The sequence below is a fragment of the Schistocerca nitens genome, chromosome 7 (genome assembly GCF_023898315.1).
Source record: "Schistocerca nitens isolate TAMUIC-IGC-003100 chromosome 7, iqSchNite1.1, whole genome shotgun sequence".
NCBI lineage: Eukaryota > Metazoa > Arthropoda > Insecta > Orthoptera > Acrididae > Schistocerca > Schistocerca nitens.
Window position 1 is genome coordinate 455956603 of NC_064620.1, and position 21172 is coordinate 455977774.

A 21172-nucleotide genomic window follows, 5' to 3' on the forward strand; every position below is an offset into this window, starting at 1 on the left:
AGCATATCTGCCTGTGTAATAAGCCACTGCCCTTCACCTAAAAACCAACTATTACAGCAAATCTGTGGTGCACCAGCATGTCATGTACAAATTTCACTAGTGCGACACACAAAGTATTTTACAAACATGTCTGGCAATCTGCCACTACATATAGTTACCTAAATTAAATTCAAAAGTGTCAGCCAATGAATCCCACAACACTGAAGTGTTTAGAAAGCAGACCAGTATGCTAATATTAACATATAGTATTTAGATGTGAGGCTCTACTATTTTGACAGCACTTTGAATCCCATCAATGTCATACAAGTCGATGCTGTTCACAATTACAGCTGATGCACCTCTCATCCTGTGTCTAGCAGAAAGATTGGACAAACCCTGCATGCAATATTCATCATGTCACATACACAGAAGCTCTAGCACATAAGCAAATACAGAGGCAGTCAAGACACAAAACACTAGCAAGCTTCAAGATTTTGGAACAGACAGCAACATCACAAACCAGTTTGTGTCACATGACACCAGTAGCTACTCAGTTATTAACTGCTTTCAGATACTAAACCTATCACTCTTTGTTTTGCACTAGCAATTCTTCCTGCAATAACAACATTCACCAAACTGGATTACATCTGATTGACATTTCACAGGAACATAACTACAGCTACTAACACAATGCTAACCTGGTTTCTCTTACCACATGTCCGCTCAATATTTTAGGCTCATTCACACATCTCCATCACAGTGTTTCACTCTTGCCAAGTAGACCTGCCCTGTGTAATCTTGGATCAACACAAATATATCACCTGGTATTGTACTGAAAACGGAACTATGTCCATCATTCCTACTACTATCTCACACAACTCGCATTCACCCATCCATGCGCTAGTAATGGCCTACACTGCTGTGTTTCAAAGTGTGCAATATGAATGGTGGTTTTAATGGTTCGTGAGGCTACTGTGTCTCTTTTTGCAGTCACTATTGTCTTCTGGCACCATTGGATGAATAGGAGTTACTCAATAATGTACATGGTCACAGACTGTGTCTTCTTGTGGTGTACTTGATGTGTGAGTTAAAAGTTGCCTTGCATATGCGCACTCTGTCATTAAATCGATTAGTATCGAAAGAAAGTACCACTGAAAGAGTAATGCAATTTGTGTTAGCAGTGAAGACAGTTTCGCAAAAATATTCGCTTGTTTTGAGAGTCTTCAAGACCTGCTACCAGCTCCAATCAGCGTCATTTATCCCACACATTAGAGAAGTGTGTTTCATAGGTATGCCTATGAGACACTAAACTCGCGATGTGAGAACATGGCGACAATACGTGCCAACACGTCTTGCTGCCGCCTAGCGGCAGCTGTGTGAACCTGCTGCTGCGAGAGCAAGCGACTCTACGATCTAAGTTTTACATCCAATACTGCCAAATAAAACAGTTGACAGAGCTGCCACTTACTAAGAACGACACCTCGCAGTAATTAATTCACAGATTAGCACTCGGCAGGCCTTGTGATCCTCGCCAGAGCTGCGTAAAGCTACGTCCAAGCCGAACCATGTTTGACGCGACGCCATAACTATATATACAATTTCAGAGGGCTCCTCGAATGTACTCGCTTCGGCGGTACATATACTAAAATTGGAACGATACAGAGAAGATTAGCATGGCCCCTGCGCAAGGATGACACGCAAAATCGTGAAGCGTTCCACATTTTTTTCGCAATCTCACTCTCTCATGTCTCACATCAGCTGCTAATACCCTCAGCCACCTACACAAGTTTCGCTTCATATCTACACCCACTTGTCACAAACTATGCTGACCATTTACGCAGTTCTCCTCCACTCTCTTTCATTCACAACAGAACATGATAAAACTGGCAATAAACCTATCCCTTACATCACCAATGCACATCTAAAATGTCACTCTAATAACAACTCAGCAAGCACACCAAAACCACAACTACACTGACACAAGTACATGTCACTAGCACCCCTTCAGCTCATTCGCAAACGTGACACAAATCACAGCGAGTCTAAGACTAAGCCTAGCACAGGCAAAAGCCTCTTCTCTTCCTCAGTATCACACTCTGCTGGCACAACATCTCTTCCTACTGTCTCAATCACGTCATTTCATAACACACACCTACTGCCACACACAACATTTGGAAACCTGACATCAACTTTACACAAGATAGCTGCATGTTCCAAATCTTTCTCACTCACATACTTTCACTCAGACTACTGCTTAAATACACTCTAGCGCTCTAAAATTAGCTTGCATTACCTAATATTTATTTTTCTCTAACGCCTACAAAGCTTCTGGTGCCTGTATGCCACTATCACATACTTTCTGCACACAGACCCACAACATTTAACTTTATTCATCTTCATGGCTGCAGCTGATGCCATAATTGTTTCAGCAGCATAAATAAACATGTGAAGGTAGATGTCTCTTTAATCATTAAGTGTGCAAGTTACCCCTTTACAGGAAGTTCATTTAACATTATGTTTCAAGTAACTCTCCTAGTGGCCTTGCTGTCCAGCTGCAGCCTCATAATACAGACTGCAGGTGACACCTCATCAGATTCTTAACTGAAGCATATCTGCCTGTGTAATAAGCCACTGCCCTTCACCTAAAAACCAACTATTACAGCAAATCTGTGGTGCACCAGCATGTCATGTACAAATTTCACTAGTGCGACACACAAAGTATTTTACAAACATGTCTGGCAATCTGCCACTACATATAGTTACCTAATTAAATTCAAAAGTGTCAGCCAATGAATACCACAACACTGAAGTGTTTAGAAAGCAGACCAGTATGCTAATATTAACATATAGTATTTAGATGTGAGGCTCTACTATTTTGACAGCACTTTGAATCCCATCAATGTCATACAAGTCGATGCTGTTCACAATTACAGCTGATGCACCTCTCATCCTGTGTCTAGCAGAAAGATTGGACAAACCCTGCATGCAATATTCATCATGTCACATACACAGAAGCTCTAGCACATAAGCAAATACAGAGGCAGTCAAGACACAAAACACTAGCAAGCTTCAAGATTTTGGAACAGACAGCAACATCACAAACCAGTTTGTGTCACATGACACCAGTAGCTACTCAGTTATTAACTGCTTTCAGATACTAAACCTATCACTCTTTGTTTTGCACTAGCAATTCTTCCTGCAATAACAACATTCACCAAACTGGATTACATCTGATTGACATTTCACAGGAACATAACTACAGCTACTAACACAATGCTAACCTGGTTTCTCTTACCACATGTCCGCTCAATATTTTAGGCTCATTCACACATCTCCATCACAGTGTTTCACTCTTGCCAAGTAGACCTGCCCTGTGTAATCTTGGATCAACACAAATATATCACCTGGTATTGTACTGAAAACGGAACTATGTCCATCATTCCTACTACTATCTCACACAACTCGCATTCACCCATCCATGCGCTAGTAATGGCCTACACTGCTGTGTTTCAAAGTGTGCAATATGAATGGTGGTTTTAATGGTTCGTGAGGCTACTGTGTCTCTTTTTGCAGTCACTATTGTCTTCTGGCACCATTGGATGAATAGGAGTTACTCAATAATGTACATGGTCACAGACTGTGTCTTCTTGTGGTGTACTTGATGTGTGAGTTAAAAGTTGCCTTGCATATGCGCACTCTGTCATTAAATCGATTAGTATCGTAAGAAAGTACCACTGAAAGAGTAATGCAATTTGTGTTAGCAGTGAAGACAGTTTCGCAAAAATATTCGCTTGTTTTCAGAGTCTTCAAGACCTGCTACCAGCTCCAATCAGCGTCATTTATCCCACACATTAGAGAAGTGTGTTTCATAGGTATGCCTATGAGACACTAAACTCGCGATGTGAGAACATGGAGACAATACGTGCCAACACGTCTTGCTGCCGCCTAGCGGCAGCTGTGTGAACCTGCTGCTGCTCTGGGTGGATGCTGCGAGAGCAAGCGACTCTACGATCTAAGTTTTACATCCAATACTGCCAAATAAAACAGTTGACAGAGCTGCCACTTACTAAGAACGACACCTCGCAGTAATTAATTCACAGATTAGCACTCGGCAGGCCTTGTGATCCTCGCCAGAGCTGCGTAAAGCTACGTCCAAGCCGAACCATGTTTGACGCGACGCCATAACTATATATACAATTTCAGAGGGCTCCTCGAATGTACTCGCTTCGGCGGTACATATACTAAAATTGGAACGATACAGAGAAGATTAGCATGGCCCCTGCGCAAGGATGACACGCAAAATCGTGAAGCGTTCCACATTTTTTTCGCAATCTCACTCTCTCATGTCTCACATCAGCTGCTAATACCCTCAGCCACCTACACAAGTTTCGCTTCATATCTGCACCCACTTGTCACAAACTATGCTGACCATTTACGCAGTTCTCCTCCACTCTCTTTCATTCACAACAGAACATGATAAAACTGGCAATAAACCTATCCCTTACATCACCAATGCACATCTAAAATGTCACTCTAATAACAACTCAGCAAGCACACCAAAACCACAACTACACTGACACAAGTACATGTCACTAGCACCCCTTCAGCTCATTCGCAAACGTGACACAAATCACAGCGAGTCTAAGACTAAGCCTAGCACAGGCAAAAGCCTCTTCTCTTCCTCAGTATCACACTCTGCTGGCACAACATCTCTTCCTACTGTCTCAATCACGTCATTTCATAACACACACCTACTGCCACACACAACATTTGGAAACCTGACATCAACTTTACACAAGATAGCTGCATGTTCCAAATCTTTCTCACTCACATACTTTCACTCAGACTACTGCTTAAATACACTCTAGCGCTCTAAAATTAGCTTGCATTACCTAATATTTATTTTTCTCTAACGCCTACAAAGCTTCTGGTGCCTGTATGCCACTATCACATACTTTCTGCACACAGACCCACAACATTTAACTTTATTCATCTTCATGGCTGCAGCTGATGCCATAATTGTTTCAGCAGCATAAATAAACATGTGAAGGTAGATGTCTCTTTAATCATTAAGTGTGCAAGTTACCCCTTTACAGGAAGTTCATTTAACATTATGTTTCAAGTAACTCTCCTAGTGGCCTTGCTGTCCAGCTGCAGCCTCATAATACAGACTGCAGGTGACACCTCATCAGATTCTTAACTGAAGCATATCTGCCTGTGTAATAAGCCACTGCCCTTCACCTAAAAACCAACTATTACAGCAAATCTGTGGTGCACCAGCATGTCATGTACAAATTTCACTAGTGCGACACACAAAGTATTTTACAAACATGTCTGGCAATCTGCCACTACATATAGTTACCTAAATTAAATTCAAAAGTGTCAGCCAATGAATACCACAACACTGAAGTGTTTAGAAAGCAGACCAGTATGCTAATATTAACATATAGTATTTAGATGTGAGGCTCTACTATTTTGACAGCACTTTGAATCCCATCAATGTCATACAAGTCGATGCTGTTCACAATTACAGCTGATGCACCTCTCATCCTGTGTCTAGCAGAAAGATTGGACAAACCCTGCATGCAATATTCATCATGTCACATACACAGAAGCTCTAGCACATAAGCAAATACAGAGGCAGTCAAGACACAAAACACTAGCAAGCTTCAAGATTTTGGAACAGACAGCAACATCACAAACCAGTTTGTGTCACATGACACCAGTAGCTACTCAGTTATTAACTGCTTTCAGATACTAAACCTATCACTCTTTGTTTTGCACTAGCAATTCTTCCTGCAATAACAACATTCACCAAACTGGATTACATCTGATTGACATTTCACAGGAACATAACTACAGCTACTAACACAATGCTAACCTGGTTTCTCTTACCACATGTCCGCTCAATATTTTAGGCTCATTCACACATCTCCATCACAGTGTTTCACTCTTGCCAAGTAGACCTGCCCTGTGTAATCTTGGATCAACACAAATATATCACCTGGTATTGTACTGAAAACGGAACTATGTCCATCATTCCTACTACTATCTCACACAACTCGCATTCACCCATCCATGCGCTAGTAATGGCCTACACTGCTGTGTTTCAAAGTGTGCAATATGAATGGTGGTTTTAATGGTTCGTGAGGCTACTGTGTCTCTTTTTGCAGTCACTATTGTCTTCTGGCACCATTGGATGAATAGGAGTTACTCAATAATGTACATGGTCACAGACTGTGTCTTCTTGTGGTGTACTTGATGTGTGAGTTAAAAGTTGCCTTGCATATGCGCACTCTGTCATTAAATCGATTAGTATCGTAAGAAAGTACCACTGAAAGAGTAATGCAATTTGTGTTAGCAGTGAAGACAGTTTCGCAAAAATATTCGCTTGTTTTGAGAGTCTTCAAGACCTGCTACCAGCTCCAATCAGCGTCATTTATCCCACACATTAGAGAAGTGTGTTTCATAGGTATGCCTATGAGACACTAAACTCGCGATGTGAGAACATGGCGACAATACGTGCCAACACGTCTTGCTGCCGCCTAGCGGCAGCTGTGTGAACCTGCTGCTGCTCTGGGTGGATGCTGCGAGAGCATGCGACTCTACGATCTAAGTTTTACATCCAATACTGCCAAATAATACAGTTGACAGAGCTGCCACTTACTAAGAACGACACCTCGCAGTAATTAATTCACAGATTAGCACTCGGCAGGCCTTGTGATCCTCGCCAGAGCTGCGTAAAGCTACGTCCAAGCCGAACCATGTTTGACGCGACGCCATAACTATATATACAATTTCAGAGGGCTCCTCGAATGTACTCGCTTCGGCGGTACATATACTAAAATTGGAACGATACAGAGAAGATTAGCATGGCCCCTGCGCAAGGATGACACGCAAAATCGTGAAGCGTTCCACATTTTTTTCGCAATCTCACTCTCTCATGTCTCACATCAGCTGCTAATACCCTCAGCCACCTACACAAGTTTCGCTTCATATCTGCACCCACTTGTCACAAACTATGCTGACCATTTACGCAGTTCTCCTCCACTCTCTTTCATTCACAACAGAACATGATAAAACTGGCAATAAACCTATCCCTTACATCACCAATGCACATCTAAAATGTCACTCTAATAACAACTCAGCAAGCACACCAAAACCACAACCACACTGACACAAGTACCTGTCACTAGCACCCCTTCAGCTCATTTGCAAACGTGACACAAATCACAGCGAGTCTAAGACTAAGCCTAGCACAGGCAAAAGCCTCTTCTCTTCCTCAGTATCACACTCTGCTGGCACAACATCTCTTCCTACTGTCTCAATCACGTCATTTCATAACACACACCTACTGCCACACACAACATTTGGAAACCTGACATCAACTTTACACAAGATAGCTGCATGTTCCAAATCTTTCTCACTCACATACCTTCACTCAGACTACTGCTTAAATACACTCTAGCGCTCTAAAATTAGCTTGCATTACCTAATATTTATTTTTCTCTAACGCCTACAAAGCTTCTGGTGCCTGTATGCCACTATCACATACTTTCTGCACACAGACCCACAAACTTTAACTTTATTCATCTTCATGGCTGCAGCTGATGCCATAATTGTTTCAGCAGCATAAATAAACATGTGAAGGTAGATGTCTCTTTAATCATTAAGTGTGCAAGTTACCCCTTTACAGGAAGTTCATTTAACATTATGTTTCAAGTAACTCTCCTAGTGGCCTTGCTGTCCAGCTGCAGCCTCATAATACAGGCTGCAGGTGACACCTCATCAGATTCTTAACTGAAGCATATCTGCCTGTGTAATAAGCCACTGCCCTTCACCTAAAAACCAACTATTACAGCAAATCTGTGGTGCACCAGCATGTCATGTACAAATTTCACTAGTGCGACACACAAAGTATTTTACAAACATGTCTGGCAATCTGCCACTACATATAGTTACCTAAATTAAATTCAAAAGTGTCAGCCAATGAATACCACAACACTGAAGTGTTTAGAAAGCAGACCAGTATGCTAATATTAACATATAGTATTTAGATGTGAGGCTCTACTATTTTGACAGCACTTTGAATCCCATCAATGTCATACAAGTCGATGCTGTTCACAATTACAGCTGATGCACCTCTCATCCTGTGTCTAGCAGAAAGATTGGACAAACCCTGCATGCAATATTCATCATGTCACATACACAGAAGCTCTAGCACATAAGCAAATACAGAGGCAGTCAAGACACAAAACACTAGCAAGCTTCAAGATTTTGGAACAGACAGCAACATCACAAACCAGTTTGTGTCACATGACACCAGTAGCTACTCAGTTATTAACTGCTTTCAGATACTAAACCTATCACTCTTTGTTTTGCACTAGCAATTCTTCCTGCAATAACAACATTCACCAAACTGGATTACATCTGATTGACATTTCACAGGAACATAACTACAGCTACTAACACAATGCTAACCTGGTTTCTCTTACCACATGTCCGCTCAATATTTTAGGCTCATTCACACATCTCCATCACAGTGTTTCACTCTTGCCAAGTAGACCTGCCCTGTGTAATCTTGGATCAACACAAATATATCACCTGGTATTGTACTGAAAACGGAACTATGCCCATCATTCCTACTACTATCTCACACAACTCGCATTCACCCATCCATGCGCTAGTAATGGCCTACACTGCTGTGTTTCAAAGTGTGCAATATGAATGGTGGTTTTAATGGTTCGTGAGGCTACTGTGTCTCTTTTTGCAGTCACTATTGTCTTCTGGCACCATTGGATGAATAGGAGTTACTCAATAATGTACATGGTCACAGACTGTGTCTTCTTGTGGTGTACTTGATGTGTGAGTTAAAAGTTGCCTTGCATATGCGCACTCTGTCATTAAATCGATTAGTATCGTAAGAAAGTACCACTGAAAGAGTAATGCAATTTGTGTTAGCAGTGAAGACAGTTTCGCAAAAATATTCGCTTGTTTTGAGAGTCTTCAAGACCTGCTACCAGCTCCAATCAGCGTCATTTATCCCACACATTAGAGAAGTGTGTTTCATAGGTATGCCTATGAGACACTAAACTCGCGATGTGAGAACATGGCGACAATACGTGCCAACACGTCTTGCTGCCGCCTAGCGGCAGCTGTGTGAACCTGCTGCTGCTCTGGGTGGATGCTGCGAGAGCAAGCGACTCTACGATCTAAGTTTTACATCCAATACTGCCAAATAATACAGTTGACAGAGCTGCCACTTACTAAGAACGACACCTCGCAGTAATTAATTCACAGATTAGCACTCGGCAGGCCTTGTGATCCTCGCCAGAGCTGCGTAAAGCTACGTCCAAGCCGAACCATGTTTGACGCGACGCCATAACTATATATACAATTTCAGAGGGCACCTCGAATGTACTCGCTTCGGCGGTACATATACTAAAATTGGAACGATACAGAGAAGATTAGCATGGCCCCTGCGCAAGGATGACACGCAAAATCGTGAAGCGTTCCACATTTTTTTCGCAATCTCACTCTCTCATGTCTCACATCAGCTGCTAATACCCTCAGCCACCTACACAAGTTTCGCTTCATATCTGCACCCACTTGTCACAAACTATGCTGACCATTTACGCAGTTCTCCTCCACTCTCTTTCATTCACAACAGAACATGATAAAACTGGCAATAAACCTATCCCTTACATCACCAATGCACATCTAAAATGTCACTCTAATAACAACTCAGCAAGCACACCAAAGTACATGTCACTAGCACCCCTTCAGCTCATTCGCAAACGTGACACAAATCACAGCGAGTCTAAGACTAAGCCTAGCACAGGCAAAAGCCTCTTCTCTTCCTCAGTATCACACTCTGCTGGCACAACATCTCTTCCTACTGTCTCAATCACGTCATTTCATAACACACACCTACTGCCACACACAACATTTGGAAACCTGACATCAACTTTACACAAGATAGCTGCATGTTCCAAATCTTTCTCACTCACATACTTTCACTCAGACTACTGCTTAAATACACTCTAGCGCTCTAAAATTAGCTTGCATTACCTAATATTTATTTTTCTCTAACGCCTACAAAGCTTCTGGTGCCTGTATGCCACTATCACATACTTTCTGCACACAGACCCACAACATTTAACTTTATTCATCTTCATGGCTGCAGCTGATGCCATAATTGTTTCAGCAGCATAAATAAACATGTGAAGGTAGATGTCTCTTTAATCATTAAGTGTGCAAGTTACCCCTTTACAGGAAGTTCATTTAACATTATGTTTCAAGTAACTCTCCTAGTGGCCTTGCTGTCCAGCTGCAGCCTCATAATACAGGCTGCAGGTGACACCTCATCAGATTCTTAACTGAAGCATATCTGCCTGTGTAATAAGCCACTGCCCTTCACCTAAAAACCAACTATTACAGCAAATCTGTGGTGCACCAGCATGTCATGTACAAATTTCACTAGTGCGACACACAAAGTATTTTACAAACATGTCTGGCAATCTGCCACTACATATAGTTACCTAAATTAAATTCAAAAGTGTCAGCCAATGAATACCACAACACTGAAGTGTTTAGAAAGCAGACCAGTATGCTAATATTAACATATAGTATTTAGATGTGAGGCTCTACTATTTTGACAGCACTTTGAATCCCATCAATGTCATACAAGTCGATGCTGTTCACAATTACAGCTGATGCACCTCTCATCCTGTGTCTAGCAGAAAGATTGGACAAACCCTGCATGCAATATTCATCATGTCACATACACAGAAGCTCTAGCACATAAGCAAATACAGAGGCAGTCAAGACACAAAACACTAGCAAGCTTCAAGATTTTGGAACAGACAGCAACATCACAAACCAGTTTGTGTCACATGACACCAGTAGCTACTCAGTTATTAACTGCTTTCAGATACTAAACCTATCACTCTTTGTTTTGCACTAGCAATTCTTCCTGCAATAACAACATTCACCAAACTGGATTACATCTGATTGACATTTCACAGGAACATAACTACAGCTACTAACACAATGCTAACCTGGTTTCTCTTACCACATGTCCGCTCAATATTTTAGGCTCATTCACACATCTCCATCACAGTGTTTCACTCTTGCCAAGTAGACCTGCCCTGTGTAATCTTGGATCAACACAAATATATCACCTGGTATTGTACTGAAAACGGAACTATGTCCATCATTCCTACTACTATCTCACACAACTCGCATTCACCCATCCATGCGCTAGTAATGGCCTACACTGCTGTGTTTCAAAGTGTGCAATATGAATGGTGGTTTTAATGGTTCGTGAGGCTACTGTGTCTCTTTTTGCAGTCACTATTGTCTTCTGGCACCATTGGATGAATAGGAGTTACTCAATAATGTACATGGTCACAGACTGTGTCTTCTTGTGGTGTACTTGATGTGTGAGTTAAAAGTTGCCTTGCATATGCGCACTCTGTCATTAAATCGATTAGTATCGTAAGAAAGTACCACTGAAAGAGTAATGCAATTTGTGTTAGCAGTGAAGACAGTTTCGCAAAAATATTCGCTTGTTTTGAGAGTCTTCAAGACCTGCTACCAGCTCCAATCAGCGTCATTTATCCCACACATTAGAGAAGTGTGTTTTATAGGTATGCCTATGAGACACTAAACTCGCGATGTGAGAACATGGCGACAATACGTGCCAACACGTCTTGCTGCCGCCTAGCGGCAGCTGTGTGAACCTGCTGCTGCTCTGGGTGGATGCTGCGAGAGCATGCGACTCTACGATCTATGTTTTACATCCAATACTGCCAAATAATACAGTTGACAGAGCTGCCACTTACTAAGAACGACACCTCGCAGTAATTAATTCACAGATTAGCACTCGGCAGGCCTTGTGATCCTCGCCAGAGCTGCGTAAAGCTACGTCCAAGCCGAACCATGTTTGACGCGACGCCATAACTATATATACAATTTCAGAGGGCTCCTCGAATGTACTCGCTTCGGCGGTACATATACTAAAATTGTAACGATACAGAGAAGATTAGCATGGCCCCTGCGCAAGGATGACACGCAAAATCGTGAAGCGTTCCACATTTTTTTCGCAATCTCACTCTCTCATGTCTCACATCAGCTGCTAATACCCTCAGCCACCTACACAAGTTTCGCTTCATATCTGCACCCACTTGTCACAAACTATGCTGACCATTTACGCAGTTCTCCTCCACTCTCTTTCATTCACAACAGAACATGATAAAACTGGCAATAAACCTATCCCTTACATCACCAATGCACATCTAAAATGTCACTCTAATAACAACTCAGCAAGCACACCAAAGTACATGTCACTAGCACCCCTTCAGCTCATTCGCAAACGTGACACAAATCACAGCGAGTCTAAGACTAAGCCTAGCACAGGCAAAAGCCTCTTCTCTTCCTCAGTATCACACTCTGCTGGCACAACATCTCTTCCTACTGTCTCAATCACGTCATTTCATAACACACACCTACTGCCACACACAACATTTGGAAACCTGACATCAACTTTACACAAGATAGCTGCATGTTCCAAATCTTTCTCACTCACATACTTTCACTCAGACTACTGCTTAAATACACTCTAGCGCTCTAAAATTAGCTTGCATTACCTAATATTTATTTTTCTCTAACGCCTACAAAGCTTCTGGTGCCTGTATGCCACTATCACATACTTTCTGCACACAGACCCACAAACTTTAACTTTATTCATCTTCATGGCTGCAGCTGATGCCATAATTGTTTCAGCAGCATAAATAAACATGTGAAGGTAGATGTCTCTTTAATCATTAAGTGTGCAAGTTACCCCTTTACAGGAAGTTCATTTAACATTATGTTTCAAGTAACTCTCCTAGTGGCCTTGCTGTCCAGCTGCAGCCTCATAATACAGGCTGCAGGTGACACCTCATCAGATTCTTAACTGAAGCATATCTGCCTGTGTAATAAGCCACTGCCCTTCACCTAAAAACCAACTATTACAGCAAATCTGTGGTGCACCAGCATGTCATGTACAAATTTCACTAGTGCGACACACAAAGTATTTTACAAACATGTCTGGCAATCTGCCACTACATATAGTTACCTAAATTAAATTCAAAAGTGTCAGCCAATGAATACCACAACACTGAAGTGTTTAGAAAGCAGACCAGTATGCTAATATTAACATATAGTATTTAGATGTGAGGCTCTACTATTTTGACAGCACTTTGAATCCCATCAATGTCATACAAGTCGATGCTGTTCACAATTACAGCTGATGCACCTCTCATCCTGTGTCTAGCAGAAAGATTGGACAAACCCTGCATGCAATATTCATCATGTCACATACACAGAAGCTCTAGCACATAAGCAAATACAGAGGCAGTCAAGACACAAAACACTAGCAAGCTTCAAGATTTTGGAACAGACAGCAACATCACAAACCAGTTTGTGTCACATGACACCAGTAGCTACTCAGTTATTAACTGCTTTCAGATACTAAACCTATCACTCTTTGTTTTGCACTAGCAATTCTTCCTGCAATAACAACATTCACCAAACTGGATTACATCTGATTGACATTTCACAGGAACATAACTACAGCTACTAACACAATGCTAACCTGGTTTCTCTTACCACATGTCCGCTCAATATTTTAGGCTCATTCACACATCTCCATCACAGTGTTTCACTCTTGCCAAGTAGACCTGCCCTGTGTAATCTTGGATCAACACAAATATATCACCTGGTATTGTACTGAAAACGGAACTATGTCCATCATTCCTACTACTATCTCACACAACTCGCATTCACCCATCCATGCGCTAGTAATGGCCTACACTGCTGTGTTTCAAAGTGTGCAATATGAATGGTGGTTTTAATGGTTCGTGAGGCTACTGTGTCTCTTTTTGCAGTCACTATTGTCTTCTGGCACCATTGGATGAATAGGAGTTACTCAATAATGTACATGGTCACAGACTGTGTCTTCTTGTGGTGTACTTGATGTGTGAGTTAAAAGTTGCCTTGCATATGCGCACTCTGTCATTAAATCGATTAGTATCGTAAGAAAGTACCACTGAAAGAGTAATGCAATTTGTGTTAGCAGTGAAGACAGTTTCGCAAAAATATTCGCTTGCTTTGAGAGTCTTCAAGACCTGCTACCAGCTCCAATCAGCGTCATTTATCCCACACATTAGAGAAGTGTGTTTCATAGGTATGCCTATGAGACACTAAACTCGCGATGTGAGAACATGGCGACAATACGTGCCAACACGTCTTGCTGCCGCCTAGCGGCAGCTGTGTGAACCTGCTGCTGCTCTGGGTGGATGCTGCGAGAGCAAGCGACTCTACGATCTAAGTTTTACATCCAATACTGCCAAATAATACAGTTGACAGAGCTGCCACTTACTAAGAACGACACCTCGCAGTAATTAATTCACAGATTAGCACTCGGCAGGCCTTGTGATCCTCGCCAGAGCTGCGTAAAGCTACGTCCAAGCCGAACCATGTTTGACGCGACGCCATAACTATATATACAATTTCAGAGGGCTCCTCGAATGTACTCGCTTCGGCGGTACATATACTAAAATTGTAACGATACAGAGAAGATTAGCATGGCCCCTGCGCAAGGATGACACGCAAAATCGTGAAGCGTTCCACATTTTTTTCGCAATCTCACTCTCTCATGTCTCACATCAGCTGCTAATACCCTCAGCCACCTACACAAGTTTCGCTTCATATCTGCACCCACTTGTCACAAACTATGCTGACCATTTACGCAGTTCTCCTCCACTCTCTTTCATTCACAACAGAACATGATAAAACTGGCAATAAACCTATCCCTTACATCACCAATGCACATCTAAAATGTCACTCTAATAACAACTCAGCAAGCACACCAAAACCACAACCACACTGACACAAGTACATGTCACTAGCACCCCTTCAGCTCATTCGCAAACGTGACACAAATCACAGCGAGTCTAAGACTAAGCCTAGCACAGGCAAAAGCCTCTTCTCTTCCTCAGTATCACACTCTGCTGGCACAACATCTCTTCCTACTGTCTCAATCACGTCATTTCATAACACACACCTACTGCCACACACAACATTTGGAAACCTGACATCAACTTTACACAAGATAGCTGCATGTTCCAAATCTTTCTCACTCACATACTTTCACTCAGACTACTGCTTAAATACACTCTAGCGCTCTAAAATTAGCTTGCATTACCTAATATTTATTTTTCTCTAACGCCTACAAAGCTTCTGGTGCCTGTATGCCACTATCACATACTTTCTGCACACAGACCCACAACATTTAACTTTATTCATCTTCATGGCTGCAGCTGATGCCATAATTGTTTCAGCAGCATAAATAAACATGTGAAGGTAGATGTCTCTTTAATCATTAAGTGTGCAAGTTACCCCTTTACAGGAAGTTCATTTAACATTATGTTTCAAGTAACTCTCCTAGTGGCCTTGCTGTCCAGCTGCAGCCTCATAATACAGGCTGCAGGTGACACCTCATCAGATTCTTAACTCAAGCATATCTGCCTGTGTAATAAGCCACTGCCCTTCACCTAAAAACCAACTATTACAGCAAATCTGTGGTGCACCAGCATGTCATGTACAAATTTCACTAGTGTGACACACAAAGTATTTTACAAACATGTCTGGCAATCTGCCACTACATGTACTTACCTAAATTAAATTCAAAAGTGTCAGCCAATGAATACCACAACACTGAAGTGTTTTGAAAGCAGACCAGTATGCTAATATTAACATATAGTATTTAGATGTGAGGCTCTACTATTTTGACAGCACTTTGAATCCCATCAATGTCATACAAGTCGATGCTGTTCACAATTACAGCTGATGCACCTCTCATCCTGTGTCTAGCAGAAAGATTGGACAAACCCTGCATGCAATATTCATCATGTCACATACACAGAAGCTCTAGCACATAAGCAAATACAGAGGCAGTCAAGACACAAAACACTAGCAAGCTTCAAGATTTTGGAACAGACAGCAACATCACAAACCAGTTTGTGTCACATGACACCAGTAGCTACTCAGTTATTAACTGCTTTCAGATACTAAACCTATCACTCTTTGTTTTGCACTAGCAATTCTTCCTGCAATAACAACATTCACCAAACTGGATTACATCTGATTGACATTTCACAGGAACATAACTACAGCTACTAACACAATGCTAACCTGGTTTCTCTTACCACATGTCCGCTCAATATTTTAGGCTCATTCACACATCTCCATCACAGTGTTTCACTCTTGCCAAGTAGACCTGCCCTGTGTAATCTTGGATCAACACAAATATATCACCTGGTATTGTACTGAAAACGGAACTATGTCCATCATTCCTACTACTATCTCACACAACTCGCATTCACCCATCCATGCGCTAGTAATGGCCTACACTGCTGTGTTTCAAAGTGTGCAATATGAATGGTGGTTTTAATGGTTCGTGAGGCTACTGTGTCTCTTTTTGCAGTCACTATTGTCTTCTGGCACCATTGGATGAATAGGAGTTACTCAATAATGTACATGGTCACAGACTGTGTCTTCTTGTGGTGTACTTGATGTGTGAGTTAAAAGTTGCCTTGCATATGCGCACTCTGTCATTAAATCGATTAGTATCGTAAGAAAGTACCACTGAAAGAGTAATGCAATTTGTGTTAGCAGTGAAGACAGTTTCGCAAAAATATTCGCTTGTTTTGAGAGTCTTCAAGACCTGCTACCAGCTCCAAACAGCGTCATTTATCCCACACATTAGAGAAGTGTGTTTCATAGGTATGCCTATGAGACACTAAACTCGCGATGTGAGAACATGGCGACAATACGTGCCAACACGTCTTGCTGCCGCCTAGCGGCAGCTGTGTGAACCTGCTGCTGCTCTGGGTGGATGCTGCGAGAGCAAGCGACTCTACGATCTAAGTTTTACATCCAATACTGCCAAATAATACAGTTGACAGAGCTGCCACTTACTAAGAACGACACCTCGCAGTAATTAATTCACAGATTAGCACTCGGCAGGCCTTGTGATCCTCGCCAGAGCTGCGTAAAGCTACGTCCAAGCCGAACCATGTTTGACGCGACGCCATAACTATATATACAATTTCAGAGGGCTCCTCGAATGTACTCGCTTCGGCGGTACATATACTAAAATTGGAACGATACAGAGAAGATTAGCATGGCCCCTGCGCAAGGATGACACGCAAAATCGTGAAGCGTTCCACACTTTTTTCGCAATCTCACTCTCTCATGTCTCACATCAGCTGCTAATACCCTCAGCCACCTACACAAGTTTCGCTTCATATCTGCACCCACTTGTCACAAACTATGCTGACCATTTACGCAGTTCTCCTCCACTCTCTTTCATTCACAACAGAACATGATAAAACTGGCAATAAACCTATCCCTTACATCACCAATGCACATCTAAAATGTCACTCTAATAACAACTCAGCAAGCACACCAAAGTACATGTCACTAGCACCCCTTCAGCTCATTCGCAAACGTGACACAAATCACAGCGAGTCTAAGACTAAGCCTAGCACAGGCAAAAGCCTCTTCTCTTCCTCAGTATCACACTCTGCTGGCACAACATCTCTTCCTACTGTCTCAATCACGTCATTTCATAACACACACCTACTGCCACACACAACATTTGGAAACCTGACATCAACTTTACACAAGATAGCTGCATGTTCCAAATCTTTCTCACTCACATACTTTCACTCAGACTACTGCTTAAATACACTCTAGCGCTCTAAAATTAGCTTGCATTACCTAATATTTATTTTTCTCTAACGCCTACAAAGCTTCTGGTGCCTGTATGCCACTATCACATACTTTCTGCACACAGACCCACAACATTTAACTTTATTCATCTTCATGGCTGCAGCTGATGCCATAATTGTTTCAGCAGCATAAATAAACATGTGAAGGTAGATGTCTCTTTAATCATTAAGTGTGCAAGTTACCCCTTTACAGGAAGTTCATTTAACATTATGTTTCAAGTAACTCTCCTAGTGGCCTTGCTGTCCAGCTGCAGCCTCATAATACAGGCTGCAGGTGACACCTCATCAGATTCTTAACTGAAGCATATCTGCCTGTGTAATAAGCCACTGCCCTTCACCTAAAAACCAACTATTACAGCAAATCTGTGGTGCACCAGCATGTCATGTACAAATTTCACTAGTGCGACACACAAAGTATTTTACAAACATGTCTGGCAATCTGCCACTACATATAGTTACCTAAATTAAATTCAAAAGTGTCAGCCAATGAATACCACAACACTGAAGTGTTTAGAAAGCAGACCAGTATGCTAATATTAACATATAGTATTTAGATGTGAGGCTCTACTATTTTGACAGCACTTTGAATCCCATCAATGTCATACAAGTCGATGCTGTTCACAATTACAGCTGATGCACCTCTCATCCTGTGTCTAGCAGAAAGATTGGACAAACCCTGCATGCAATATTCATCATGTCACATACACAGAAGCTCTAGCACATAAGCAAATACAGAGGCAGTCAAGACACAAAACACTAGCAAGCTTCAAGATTTTGGAACAGACAGCAACATCACAAACCAGTTTGTGTCACATGACACCAGTAGCTACTCAGTTATTAACTGCTTTCAGATACTAAACCTATCACTCTTTGTTTTGCACTAGCAATTCTTCCTGCAATAACAACATTCACCAAACTGGATTACATCTGATTGACATTTCACAGGAACATAACTACAGCTACTAACACAATGCTAACCTGGTTTCTCTTACCACATGTCCGCTCAATATTTTAGGCTCATTCACACATCTCCATCACAGTGTTTCACTCTTGCCAAGTAGACCTGCCCTGTGTAATCTTGGATCAACACAAATATATCACCTGGTATTGTACTGAAAACGGAACTATGTCCATCATTCCTACTACTATCTCACACAACTCGCATTCACCCATCCATGCGCTAGTAATGGCCTACACTGCTGTGTTTCAAAGTGTGCAATATGAATGGTGGTTTTAATGGTTCGTGAGGCTACTGTGTCTCTTTTTGCAGTCACTATTGTCTTCTGGCACCATTGGATGAATAGGAGTTACTCAATAATGTACATGGTCACAGACTGTGTCTTCTTGTGGTGTACTTGATGTGTGAGTTAAAAGTTGCCTTGCATATGCGCACTCTGTCATTAAATCGATTAGTATCGTAAGAAAGTACCACTGAAAGAGTAATGCAATTTGTGTTAGCAGTGAAGACAGTTTCGCAAAAATATTCGCTTGTTTTGAGAGTCTTCAAGACCTGCTACCAGCTCCAATCAGCGTCATTTATCCCACACATTAGAGAAGTGTGTTTCATAGGTATGCCTATGAGACACTAAACTCGCGATGTGAGAACATGGCGACAATACGTGCCAACACGTCTTGCTGCCGCCTAGCGGCAGCTGTGTGAACCTGCTGCTGCTCTGGGTGGATGCTGCGAGAGCAAGCGACTCTACGATCTATGTTTTACATCCAATACTGCCAAATAATACAGTTGACAGAGCTGCCACTTACTAAGAACGACACCTCGCAGTAATTAATTCACAGATTAGCACTCGGCAGGCCTTGTGATCCTCGCCAGAGCTGCGTAAAGCTACGTCCAAGCCGAACCATGTTTGACGCGACGCCATAACTATATATACAATTTCAGAGGGCTCCTCGAATGTACTCGCTTCGGCGGTACATATACTAAAATTGGAACGATACAGAGAAGATTAGCATGGCCCCTGCGCAAGGATGACACGCAAAATCGTGAAGCGTTCCACATTTTTTTCGCAATCTCACTCTCTCATGTCTCACATCAGCTGCTAATACCCTCAGCCACCTACACAAGTTTCGCTTCATATCTGCACCCACTTGTCACAAACTATGCTGACCATTTACGCAGTTCTCCTCCACTCTCTTTCATTCACAACAGAACATGATAAAACTGGCAATAAACCTATCCCTTACATCACCAATGCACATCTAAAATGTCACTCTAATAACAACTCAGCAAGCACACCAAAGTACATGTCACTAGCACCCCTTCAGCTCATTCGCAAACGTGACACAAATCACAGCGAGTCTAAGACTAAGCCTAGCACAGGCAAAAGCCTCTTCTCTTCCTCAGTATCACACTCTGCTGGCACAACATCTCTTCCTACTGTCTCAATCACGTCATTTCATAACACACACCTACTGCCACACACAACATTTGGAAACCTGACATCAACTTTACACAAGATAGCTGCATGTTCCAAATCTTTCTCACTCACATACTTTCACTCAGACTACTGCTTAAATACACTCTAGCGCTCTAAAATTAGCTTGCATTACCTAATATTTATTTTTCTCTAACGCCTACAAAGCTTCTGGTGCCTGTATGCCACTATCACATACTTTCTGCACACAGACCCACAACATTTAACTTTATTCATCTTCATGGCTGTAGCTGATGTCATAATTGTTTCAGCAGCATAAATAAACATGTGAAGGTAGATGTCTCTTTAATCATTAAGTGTGCAAGTTACCCCTTTACAGGAAGTTCATTTAACATTATGTTTCAAGTAACTCTCCTAGTGGCCTTGCTGTCCAGCTGCAGCCTCATAATACAGACTGCAGGTGACACCTCATCAGATTCTTAACTCAAGCATATCTGCCTGTGTAATAAGCCACTGCCCTTCACCTAAAAACCAACTATTACAGCAAATCTGTGGTGCACCAGCATGTCATGTACAAATTTCACTAGTGCGACACACAAAGTATTTTACAAACATGTCTGGCAATCTGCCACTACATATAGTTACCTAAATTAAATTCAAAAGTGTCAGCCAATGAATACCACAACACTGAAGTGTTTAGAAAGCAGACCAGTATGCTAATATTAACATATAGTATTTAGATGTGAGGCTCTACTATTTTGACAGCACTTTGAATCCCATCAATGTCATACAAGTCGATGCTGTTCACAATTACAGCTGATGCACCTCTCATCCTGTGTCTAGCAGAAAGATTGGACAAACCCTGCATGCAATATTCATCATGTCACATACACAGAAGCTCTAGCACATAAGCAAATACAGAGGCAGTCAAGACACAAAACACTAGCAAGCTTCAAGATT

The 21172-nt window shown here is 41.9% G+C and overlaps 8 non-coding genes across 8 annotated transcripts; all 8 read left to right on the forward strand.

Annotated features, from left to right (window-relative positions):
• The first annotated feature begins 1597 nt into the window (after positions 1-1597).
• Positions 1598-1704, forward strand: LOC126196730 (U6 spliceosomal RNA). Its single transcript, XR_007539179.1, has one exon. It is a non-coding gene; the product is annotated as a U6 spliceosomal RNA (small nuclear RNA).
• A 2492-nt stretch (positions 1705-4196) lies between these two features.
• Positions 4197-4303, forward strand: LOC126196732 (U6 spliceosomal RNA). Its single transcript, XR_007539180.1, has one exon. It is a non-coding gene; the product is annotated as a U6 spliceosomal RNA (small nuclear RNA).
• Positions 4304-6796: 2493 nt separating this feature from the next.
• LOC126196733 (U6 spliceosomal RNA) lies at positions 6797-6903 on the forward strand. The gene has a single exon (XR_007539181.1). It is a non-coding gene; the product is annotated as a U6 spliceosomal RNA (small nuclear RNA).
• Positions 6904-9396: 2493 nt separating this feature from the next.
• LOC126196734 (U6 spliceosomal RNA) lies at positions 9397-9503 on the forward strand. Its single transcript, XR_007539182.1, has one exon. It is a non-coding gene; the product is annotated as a U6 spliceosomal RNA (small nuclear RNA).
• A 2472-nt stretch (positions 9504-11975) lies between these two features.
• Positions 11976-12082, forward strand: LOC126196783 (U6 spliceosomal RNA). The gene has a single exon (XR_007539226.1). It is a non-coding gene; the product is annotated as a U6 spliceosomal RNA (small nuclear RNA).
• Positions 12083-14554: 2472 nt separating this feature from the next.
• LOC126196784 (U6 spliceosomal RNA) lies at positions 14555-14661 on the forward strand. Its single transcript, XR_007539227.1, has one exon. It is a non-coding gene; the product is annotated as a U6 spliceosomal RNA (small nuclear RNA).
• A 2493-nt stretch (positions 14662-17154) lies between these two features.
• LOC126196794 (U6 spliceosomal RNA) lies at positions 17155-17261 on the forward strand. The gene has a single exon (XR_007539236.1). It is a non-coding gene; the product is annotated as a U6 spliceosomal RNA (small nuclear RNA).
• A 2472-nt stretch (positions 17262-19733) lies between these two features.
• LOC126196735 (U6 spliceosomal RNA) lies at positions 19734-19840 on the forward strand. Its single transcript, XR_007539183.1, has one exon. It is a non-coding gene; the product is annotated as a U6 spliceosomal RNA (small nuclear RNA).
• Positions 19841-21172: the final 1332 nt, after the last annotated feature.